Below are 11,605 nucleotides of genomic sequence, written 5' to 3'. Positions count from 1 at the left end.
CTGCCTGTGCTGCAGCCATGGCTGCAGTGGCTCCTGCACTTGGCTAAAATTTACTTTGTCTCTTAAAATCCTTTTTCCAGCTCTTGAAGCCCCCAGCCTGATGTGTTGTTTTTCCTCTTGGCAGGTCACATTTAACACGAGTGTAGCTTTGAGTGCTCCAGCTCTGAGCTGGAAATCTCACCCCTTCATCTTGCATTAATGTATTTGTTTAGCTTAATATGCAGCATCTCTTAATTTATTTTCCCACTGCTGCTGACTGTTTTTGCAGGTTTCTTGTCTCTTCCAGAGCCATCACTGCAGAGTGGCTGAGCTGATGTGCTGGTTTTGTCACTGCATATCAACACAGCAGCGTCTCTCCACTGGAGGTATTCGTTAGCTCAGACACCAGAGCTGGGGTGTGGTGCTATTAGATGATGTGAGGCTGGCAGAGAGAAGCTGCCTGGAGTTTTTATTGGCACCTATTTGCATGCAGGTGATTAATAAACATAAAACAATTATTCCCTTGCAAACACCCTTGCTGGAGTCAGGTTGGAGAGGAACATATGTTTTGCCTGAGGGCAGGGCCCAGGATCTGAATCCCCCGTTGAGTGAAAGATCCAAGGGGTTGCATCAGAAGCCAACAGAGCAGCAACCTTCTAGGAATGAATAAATACAGACCTTTATTTATTTCAAACCAGCAGAACAAAAGAATTGGCCCACAGGGAGGTTGGACTGCAGGCTCTGAAGCAGATCCTTCTGAGGGCCTTCCAGGAGCTTACACTGTTTTAAGGCACTGGAATGGGCTGCCCAGGGAGGAGGTGGAGTTGCCATCACTGGAGGTCTTTAAGAACAGATTGGATGTGGCACTTGGTGGCATGGTTCAGCTGATGTCATGGTGTTAGGTCATAGGCTGGACTTGATGCTCTCAGAGGTCTTTTCCAACCCCAGAGATTCTGTAAGGAAGGTGTGATGCTGGCAGTGGATAACTTTGGGTTGCTTTGAAAGTACTGTGCTGATCTTGAAATTCAGAAACACTCAGCTTCCATATTTTTTTGCCTGAGAGATGGAATCTGTTTGAAAACTGTTTTACATTACTGAAGGAGCTGAAACATTTCTTGCCTTCTTCAAGTTTAGCCCTAAAGCTTTTGGAAAGTGTTTTGCCTAGAATCCAGGAATCCCTTTTGCAAGGAATTGACCTTTCCACTTGAAAAAGCATTTTGTAGCTATCATGACAGGCTGCTCTTTCATAAGAAATCTCTGCAAGAATTGATCAGACTCCTACTTTCCACAGAGTTTTTTGTCTTTCTTCATGTGAAGAGCTTGGATGTTGTAACCCAAGGTAACTATTCTGAGGGCTTTGTAGCCCCAGTGAGCTGCTCTGCTTTGCTTTGGCTGCTAATTCTGACCATATGTTTGACTCCCAAAGCCTCAGGGCCTAAAGAGTTAACAAGGCACTTTTTCTCTTCAGGTTTCCTGTTTAAAGATGGTCTCTTCCTGAGAGCTGTGTGTGTAACAGATCGTTGCACCAGCTCATCTCTTCAAGAGCTTGGAGGTTGCTCTGAGATCAGTTTACAAGGGAATGGAGCCTCTGTGCCTTAGGCCATGTTGTGTTGGGAGTACTTTGCTGAAAGAAGTATGTGAGTGTAGGTGCAGCACTCCTAGATCATCTTCTTGGGGTTACTTGCACTTTTCATGGGGGGGGGAAAAAGTCTGCATTTGGTGGTAGACCTTCATACATGCAGGAAGTGTTGCCACAGAGGAGGACATCAGTTCTCAGCTGGCATAATCACAGAACCCCAGCTAGGTGGGGCTTGGAAGGGACCTCTGGAGATCAACCAGCCCAACCCTCCTGTTAAAGCAAGGCACCCACAGCAGCCTGCCCAGGATCATAGTGGCTGGGGTGGGGTTGGAATCTTTCCAGATAAGGAGACTCCACAACCTCCAGTACCACCAAAATGCCTGTGGTCCTTCATCTCCTCTCGCTAAATGCTGCCACAGATGCCACTAGCCCATGACCAGAGCTCTTGTGACTCTGGAGAAGAACCTGTGCCTCCCAGCAGCCTCTTCCCTTCAGCAGAGGGCACTGATCCTGCATGCACACCTCCTCTCAGATTTGCTGGGCCTCTTCATCTCAGTGCAGATCTGATGATCACAAACTTGGCCTTGTGGAGGACAGGCTAATGCCTTGTCCAGCAGGGGCAGCCAGGATGTCCAAGGTTGGTTGTTCCCTTGGATGATGCATGTTTTACTTTTCATAAGTATCACAAAGCAGATATTTATCTGTGGCTTCCCAAGTGAAGGCTGAGAACTCATGGCTTGCCAAAATGATCAGAGAGAGAAACTGGAACCCATCCTCTGTGAGCTGGTCCAAGCACCAGCAAGCTGAGCGGTACAGTTAAAGCACCTCTTCCATTTTGAAGGTCTACTCCTCTTGCCATCTCCTCTGTGCTCGAACTGAGGATGCTCACAGTGCTTTAGCATCAACTGTTTGCTGGAGAGGAAAAGCCACAGCACCAGGAGACTCTACTTGCAAAGGATTTTCTGGGATTTCACAGCAAAATAGCCCCAATTTTCTTTCTCTTCAGCTGAAGTCTGGCTGGTTTGGAGCATTCCAACAGATTCATTTACTCCTACCCATGACATGTGTTGAGGTTGTGGCTGAATGCATCCTTGTGGCCCTGGGTTCAGCAGGAAATCCACTTGTCTGTGTGATTCAAATATCCACAGTTGGAGTATGTGGGAGTCAAAGTATAAAGAATGTAGCCAGACTCTGACATCTGGGAGTTAGGCAGAAATTTCCTAAGCTGTCAGAGCCTTTTGTGGTTTGCTGCTGCTTTTTTTTTTGCACAGCAATTTCTTGAATCATTGAAACTTCTGCTCCTGGGCAAGGCCAAGTACAGGATCTGAAAGGATCTCCAGGGTTTACTTATTTCTTGTTTTATTCATACAATGGGTTGGGTTGGAAGGGACTTGAAGGTTTTGCTAATTCCAACCCCCCCTGCCATGGGCAAGGACACCTTCCACCAGCCCAGATTGCTCAAGGCTTTGCCCAACCTGGCCTTGAACACCTCCAGGGAGGGAAGGGGGCATCCAGGACCTCCCTGGGCAGCCTATTCCAGTGTCTCCCCATCCTCACTGTAAAGAATGTCTTTCATCTAAAGTGACCTGATCCAAACCTGTTTCTCTTTTCATTTTTAATGAGCATCCTTAAAATCCCCTTGCTCTGAGTTGGGCACTTTTTAAGCAGTAAACAATTCAAACTGGGTCCTAGTTGATTAGATGGAGTTGGATGATGGGTTGGACACAACGATCTCGAAGGTCTCTTCCAACCTGGTTTGTTCTATTCTAACTTCATCTGTCTTGAAGTACAAGGAGAAACCTGTCCCAGTCCTCCCACATGGGGCTCTGCTCTGGTCCAGCTGATGTGGCAGGGTTTGTCTGTTTGCTTTCACCCTGGTGTTTAGTGCCTGTGCCCTGATGGAGCATGGGGAAGGCTGGATGAGTGAACACTGCCAGAGGTCAGCTTCCCTTCATCTTCAGATGTTGACATAAGCTGGGTAAAGATTTGAGGTTAACCTCTGCTGATGTTTTCAGGAGCTGGAAAGCCATACAGTTTTGGTTTGGGTTTCCACCTTGGCTCCAAAATTTGGGGAGGACTAAACCAAAAGGTTCTTTATGTTCAAAAGTTGGGGGGGGGAAGGAGAAAAAAAAAGGCTGCTCATTAACACATGGCATTTACAGAGGCATTTTCTTGCCCTGATCTGAACAGAGCTGTTTTCCCTCCCAGCATTCAGCTGAACTGCTGCTTAGCTCAGCAGATTGAAAGGCTTTAAAGGATACTTCTGAAACAAGAAGGTTCCTTTATTCTTAGTATTTTTTTCCTTCATTTGTGTCAGAAGCTTTACCAGCTAAGACCTACAGTAGATTCTCTAAAGTGTCTGTCTTCCAGAGATGATGAAAGACACTCCACAGGGCTCATAGCTTTCCCATCTCTTTTTCATGGGATGCCAGGTTGGAAGTGATCCTTAGGATCATCAGGTCCTGCCTTGTTTTCCTGGGGACAGCCAAGTGCTTCCCATTTTGCCTCAAACCATCTGTGGCTTTCCTGTGCAATGGGGTGATGGACTCCTCATCTCACACAGAGCTGTGGACATCCTCACTTCCTTTTTAGCTCCAGAGAACCATACCAGAATCACAGAGTGCCAGGCTGGAAGGGATCCCAAGCTTCCAACTTTTCAAACCCAGGCTGGAAGGGTCCCCAAGCTTCCAACTTTTCAAACCCAGGCTGGAAGGGTCCCCAAGCTTCCAACTTTTCAAACCCAGGCTAGAAGGGACCCCAAGCTTCCAACCTTTCAAACCCAGGCTAGAAGGGACCTCAAGCTTCCAACCTTTCAAACCCAGGCTAGAAGGGACCCCAAGCTTCCATCTTTTCAAACCCAGGCTGGAAGGGACCCCAAGCTTCCAACCTTTCAAACCCAGGCTGGAAGGGACCCTAAGTTTCTAACCTTTCAAACCCAGGATGGAAGGAACCCCAAACTTCCAACTCTTCAAACCCCATCTTCCTCACAAAGAGATCCCAGCTGGGGCAGAGTCAGAGTTATCTGTTCTAAAAGACCAGGCTGATTTAGCAGGGTAATTACTGTTCCTCTGCAGCCTCCTTGTGATGACCAAATTAGCAGGAAACTCCAAAAGCTATAATATGCTCCTGACATATGATGAGGTTGGGCGAGAGGAAATGAAATGAAAATGGGTCAGGAGTGGGAGGCTGAGGCTAAAGCAATTCCCTGTGGTGCCAGGGTCCATTTAAGAGTCAAAACAGCAGCACATTACAAAGAGGGTGTAAGAAGGGCTGGTTTCATTGTCCAAGCTGAGAAAACTGGCCTTTCCACTTGTCTCCTCCTCAGCAGTGCCTGTAGCACCTGCAGCACAAACACTTGGTGTGTTGCCTCCCTGCTTTGGATGCTTCTCTGCCTTTGCTTATGCAACAAGCCCAACTGACAGCAAAGTGGAGCAGGGACTCTGAGAGGAGATAGCTTCTAATCATTGGAAATAATAATGTTATAGACTGTGTCTTGGTCTGAAACAGGCTGTTGAAACTGATTTGGGAGTGGGTTTTGGTAGTTAGGACTTGAACTGTCTGGGTTTGCATCCCAGCTTTTTTCCCCCCAAACTCCACAAATCACTTTAACTCTGTAGCTGTTTTCTGCTAGGTGCAGGTAGCCTTTGTAATCTCATCTGCTCCCAAACCAGAGGAGTTTGGGGGTAAGACTTCTTTGCACAGGGCTTGATACAAGGATTTGATGTCTGATGGCACAACAAAGTACTACTGGAATGTAAATGTAACCCTCAGAAACCAAGGGTGAGATGTGCTGATGGCTTTGGGTTGGTTCCATAGGAAATGCTGCTCTTTTGGAAGTATTTTCTGAGTGTTGAGGAAAGAAATGTCCGTGGGTGATAAAATCTCTGTAGCAAATTCCCTGTAGCTATCAAAGTCTCCAAGGTGTGATGAAACTCTGAGCTCCAGAACAAAAGCAGGCAGGTTTCCAGGCACTGATGTTCTGAAGCTTACCCAGTAAAGGACTCCATGGATCCTCCTTCCTCAGGTCTGTATCAGAGCAGAAGGTTGGCTATGGAAGATGATGAGTGTCCAGTTGGAAGAGTGTGGTTTAGTTCTTGCAACGTGGACTTGAGGACAAAGTAAACCCCAGATGCCACTGCAGAAATTAGCTGGAATTTACCTGTCCTGTGAGTTAATAACTAAAACCACACAGAACAGAGGGCATTTGGGATGTGGGCAGAGGAGGATGGGTGGACTGTTGGGGCTTTTTTTTTTTGACTGCAGATCATTCAATCACACCACAAAAAATGCTCCCTCCTGAGAGTTCTCTGGCCAGTTGCAAGGGGAACTCAAGGCACTTCTGCATGAGCAGACCCATCAACAGGTGAGAAGCCTGGAGGATCCAGACACATCTTGACTTGCAGAGCTCCTTGACTTGGAGTCACAGCTTGATCTTTCTCTGAATTCATTTCACACCCCCTCCCCTCCCCCCCTCCCCCCAAAAAGCTGAGTTGTCTCCATTTAACAACTCTTCTTTGGCTCTAACCTTTGCTACTAAAATGCATCTATCCCTATGGGGAACACTAGTGATTTTCAGGGGCTCATTTTAGCCTTTTCTCTGCTCAAAGGAATCAAATGAGAAGCATCTGAAGGTGTCAGGACAAAACCACCCAAAGGAGCCATGCAGAACAACACTGCCATCATTTTTGCTGCCTGCCTGCCTGAGAAAGGTTACTGAGATGCTTCAGCAGTGTGATGACAGGGTCAAAGCCTGGCTGTCTAGTCAATGTCTGGAAGAATTATTGCTATTTATGGTATCCTGTTGGAAATGCAACGTTGCTCAGGTGGCCACAGTGAGGATTCTTTGCAATATAAAGGAGGTCAGGCAGGAAGACCAAAATGCTACCTTCTGGCTCAGCGTGTTCAGACTCTGTGTAATGACTGGGCTTAGCCTGTTTCTCCCCAAGTCTGTTAGGATAATTAAGGCTGGAGTTGTGCTGCCCTGCCACTGCCTCTCTCTGGGCTGCTAAATCAATCATCTCCAAAGCAAGCTTTGCAACTCAGATTTGTTTTGCTGCCTGGTTTGAAAATGTTTGGGATGGGAGGGAAGGTTGATGTTTTGATCCGGTTGCACTTGCAGGAAGCCCATCCTTTGCTCCCTGATGGTGGCTCCTGGGATATTCTGCATGTAAAGTTTGGGATATAATGGACTCTCTCATACATGAAAGAATGCAGTAACTACAGGTCAGCAAAGTCTGCTTCTTGTGTTGGTTTAGTGCAGAGAGCTATTATTACTCTGGGTGCTTTTGAGGTAGTCTGCTTAAAGGTAATTATTGAGTCTACCCAAAGCCCTGCAGAATGCCAGCACAACCTCTGCTGATGATACAGTTTGGAGTCACAGCTCAGTGGTAACCTCAGTCTGCCCTTGGGATAGCTGACTCCTGGGGAAGGAGGAGTGGAGGAGTTTTTGTTCATGTTCTGGTTCTTTTTCACTTGTCAGGGATTGTTGTGTGGTTTCCCTGGACTTGCTCTTCATTCAACATTAATTCAGGAAAGATCTTTCTCTCTTTTTCCTTACCCTTATGTTTTGTTCTGTTTTCCCCAGTTCCCCTTTAGGACTGAAATTTCAGCATGTTCTATAACAGGCATAAAAACCATGAGCCTGGATCTATTTTTAGTCCTTGACACAATCCCATGGATTTTCCCCCAGTGATGTTTGTAATCAGTGTGGGAATTTATAGCAGGGCTGAGCCCTCAGTTGTGTCAAATTGTCAAATATCTTTTTCCTTTTCCCCCCCCTCTGTTAAGATGGGAAAGCACAGAACACATCAGGGGTGGCCTTGTTTGACAGCAAGCAGGGAGGGGAGCCCTGGTACTGACTCACTGCAAACAAGAGCTGGCCTGGAACAACCTCTGAGAGCTGTGTTCTGCTCTGGGATCTCTCTGGACCTGCAGAAATGAGAGGTCCAAAAGCTGGGGAAGCCTCAATGCTTTTAGAATGGTCACAGAATCCTAGAATGGCTCAGGTTGGAAGGCACCTCAGAGCTCATCTCCTCCAACCTCCCCACCATGGTCAGGGACATCTCTCAACTAGACTCAGCTGCTCAAGGTCTCATCCAGCCTGGTGTTGAACACTCCCAGGAAGGAGACATCCACAACCTCCCTGGGCAGCCTATTCCAGAGTCTCACCACCCTTGTACTGAAGAACTTCTTCCTAAGATCCAGTCTAAGCTGATCCTACACCACATGTCCTGTGGTGGAATCCCAGCATTCCAGGTTGGAAGGGACCCCTAGGATCACCTTTCTAGGTGATAGTGGAGCTGAAATGAGCTGGCCCAGAGCCCTGGCAAGCTGAGTCTTAAAACTACCCAGTGTAGGGGAATCCACTGCTTCCTTTGGGAGATGATGCCAGTCTCTAACTTCTCAGGGGGAAAAATGTTCTTCTGGACTCCAGTGGGAATCTGCCCAGCAGTAACTTGTCCCCATCACCTCTGGTCTTTTCCCTGGGACTCCTTGTTAAACGGGAATCAACAAGTGAATTCGAATCATCAAGCTTCCTCCCAATTAGAAGGTAATTGGTGGCATCCTGGCCTTTCAGGCACCAGCCTGGCTGTTCCTCATCAAACATACCAAAGCCTTGCAGTTACCCCAAGAGGGAAATGAGGAGGGAGGAGGTTTTGCCTCCCATGGACCTGGTGTGTAATTACTGTCAGCATCTCCTGATTCTTTGTGTTGCTCATCTCTGCTGTGTCTAAGAATTCCTTGATATTCCAAGGGTGCCCTCACCCAGGCAGCTTTCCATGAGGTGGCTGCCTCATGAAGTGACGGGTTTTTTTCATGACCCAGTCTTACAGTGTGCACACAGCTCCTTTCAGCAGGTGTCCCAGTGGGGTTTGCTCCGCTCTGAATCCACACACCAGAGGAGGTCTGCTGATGGAGTTATTTCAGGATCATTATCCCAAGCAACTCCAGGTAGGGAAACCTGTATTGTAGCACAAAAGCACCTCACTCTCCTTCATCCTAATCCACTTGAAACTTGGATTTATGCTGATGCAGAACAGGGCACTCCTATTTTGGAATCGTTTTAAATAGGAGCAGTGCTTTCTGCTCACACCCTGCATTATCCAGCAGAGCTTTGAAGTGTAAACAAACCTCTAATGTGTCTGTAGGATTTTCATTCTGCTCCCTGCCTCTTCCTTTGGGAAGGTCCAAAGCAAAACCAGACCTGTGGAGCCCGTCACTGAGCTCTTTGCTTTCACAAACTTCTTGTCAAAGGGCCTTTCCAATCCCATTCCCAATTGCAATTAATCCCTGAGTTTTCCAAAGGGGAGGTTTCAGTCTAAGTTTCTGACTCTGAGCTGTCCCCACAGCTTAGCTTAGGATGTAAAATGTTTCCTCTCACACTTTTCTGAAAGGGAGAAGGGTTTTCTCTCACCTCCCACAGTCCCTTTTGGGACTGTCTGGTGGTTTCTCTGTTACCATCAGCCCATCCTGCAACCTTCAGAGAAAACTGATGGGTACAGCTCTGAGAAAGGTCCAATACAACTTGAACCTGTGTCCATCTGCCCAGTCTCTAGCTGTGCTGAGGGAAGGCTGCAGACCTCTTCTCTAAAATCCCCCTCTTCCATCATGTCCAAAGTCCACTACAAGACCATGAAATCCCAGAGCTTCTTATCTTCTCTTTCTGTTTGACTTCACGTCCTGTCTCTCCTGTCAGGGTCATCTGTCCCTGTTTCCATACCTCTGCCACATACTGCTCATGTCCTTCACCAGTGGTGTAGCTCCAGCCCTTTGGTCTCTCCTCACACAGAAGTCAGCTCCCACTTGACGTGTCCCTGACTGCTTTCTCCCTGGCTTTGCCACCTGGGCTGCCCAGAGCTGCAAGTGGCGTTCCAGACAGAGCACTACCAGGCAGGCAGACCTCTGTCCTACAGCTTAATCTGTTTTCTGCTTTGTTCATCCTTTTTTTTAACAGTTTTGTTTATTTCTAAGCTCCTGCAAGCACAAGGTGGCTGGTTTCAGAGTCCTGTCCATAGAATCAGAGGATCATAGACTGGTAAGTGTTGGAAAGGACCTCTGGAGTTCAGAGTCAAACCTTCCTGCCAAAGCAGGATGACCTAGGGCAGGCCACACAAGAACACATCCAGATAAGCCTTGAAAGTCTCGAGAGGAGGAGATTCCACATCTCCAGGCAGCTTCTGTCACCCTTACAGTAAAGAAGTTTTCCCTCATGTTGAAGTGGAACTTCCTGAGCTCCAGGTTGTATCCATTACCCCTTGTCCTATCACTGGGCACCACTGGAAAGGGACTGGTCCCTTCTTGGCATCCATAATCACAACCCAAACACAGCAGCTCCTCTGGAGAGCTTCATTGCATCTAGATGAGTGGAGTTATTTTATCTGCCTGTTTATCACTCATTGTCTTGATACCATGAGGCCCTTCTGCAGCTCTTCACAGACAGGTTTAGATTTGACTATCCTGAACAGCTCTGGAACATCTGCCAACACATCATTTCACTATTCATCTCCAGCCTCAGCCGCGGCGCCGGCTGGCTCAGCACCCATGGCTCCTGAGCTGAGGGCATTAATACCAACTCCTGTCACTGCTGTTTGGGACTGCAAAGAGCAGCCCAACCTCGGCCATGAAGCTGGAGGGAGTTTCTTAGGTCTATCTGATCACAAAATCATAGAATTGTTTTGGTTGGAAAACACCTCTGAGATCACCCAGTCCAACCTTCAACCCAACACCACCATGGCCACTAAACCACCTCCCCAGGTGCCACGGCCACAGGTTTCTTGAACACCTCCAGGGGTGGGGGACTCCACCACCTCCCTGGGCAGCCTGTTCCAACGCCTGACCACTCTTGCAGGAGAGAGATTTTTCCTTAATGCCCAACCTAAACTTCTCCTGGTGCAATTTCAGGCCATTGCCTCTCGTCCTATCACCTGACACGGGGGAGATGATCCAAGACACAACCCCAGAGGCAGAAGGACCCTGGCTCACAAAGACAATGGAAGGGCTTTCTTCAAATAAAAAGAGGTTTATTAAGATCATGAGAATGACATCATGGTGTGGGTGTTGTACATCTATTGCAGCATTAAGAGAAACGACAGCAAGTACAAAATCCTGCAGAACTTCTGTAAGTCATCATCATCCTCATCATCATCATCAGCCTCATCACAGCCTATCTTGTCCATGCTACAGTTTCGTGTATCCAAAACTTCATTCCCATTTCTAATGGCAGAAAAATCCAAAGACTTTTCGTCTTTTCCCATAAAACAAACAAAAAAAACACCCCAACCCAAAACCAACAAGAAACAAACAAACAAAAAGGGGCAAACCAAACAAAAGGCAAAACAAAACAACCCAAAAGAAAAGTCAAAGCAAAACCAATCTTCCCTCCCTGCCCCCCCCCCCCCTACCTCCCCCCTCTCAATTTGATATAAATAACTTGCACTGGACATTTTAAAACTTTCAGATTTTAATTACACATAAATAAATATATACAGATTTAGAACAGTTCAGTTTGGCCTGGTTCAAGTTCTGTTCCTTGTGCTTTTAGTCGTCGTTTATCCGGTTTAGAAACTCTGTGTGTGCTGTTCGCTGTAGCTTGTGGAGGTTCCATTTAGTCCTGGGTTTAACTTCACCTGCTCTTTCTCTCTTTCTCTCTCTGCATCTGGGACCACAGCAGTTGGGAAGCTCCTCGAGCAGCTCCTGCCTTAGGAACCGTTGGGTATGGGGATGGCTCCTGCCCTTCTGGTGCAGCTCAGAGCTCCTCAGCCTGGGGAGGGGTGGGGGTAGGGGTGGGGGGGGGAAAAATCCACCTGCAATCTCAGTTTGCAATCTGTAAACGAAGTCTGAAACGGCTTTAAATCCAAAGCAGTTCTGCTGGCAGTTTTCTCGTGGCCTGGCTTTAGGACTGGGCTGTCGGTGGGGAAATGGGGAGGTTTCCTCTGTGTTTGCCTCTCAAAAGCAGCTGATAAATCCAGGGAGAGCCAGCGGTCCGGCTCCCTGCCCCTCTGCTGCTCCTGCTCCCTCCATCCATGCGGCTTTTTGGCTCGTTCTTCT

This window comes from Melanerpes formicivorus, unplaced genomic scaffold, assembly GCF_026170545.1.
Source record: "Melanerpes formicivorus ecotype bairdi unplaced genomic scaffold, bMelFor1.0.p_v2 SCAF_45, whole genome shotgun sequence".
In the NCBI taxonomy this organism is placed as follows: domain Eukaryota; kingdom Metazoa; phylum Chordata; class Aves; order Piciformes; family Picidae; genus Melanerpes; species Melanerpes formicivorus.
Note: the sequence above shows the minus strand (reverse complement) of the source record.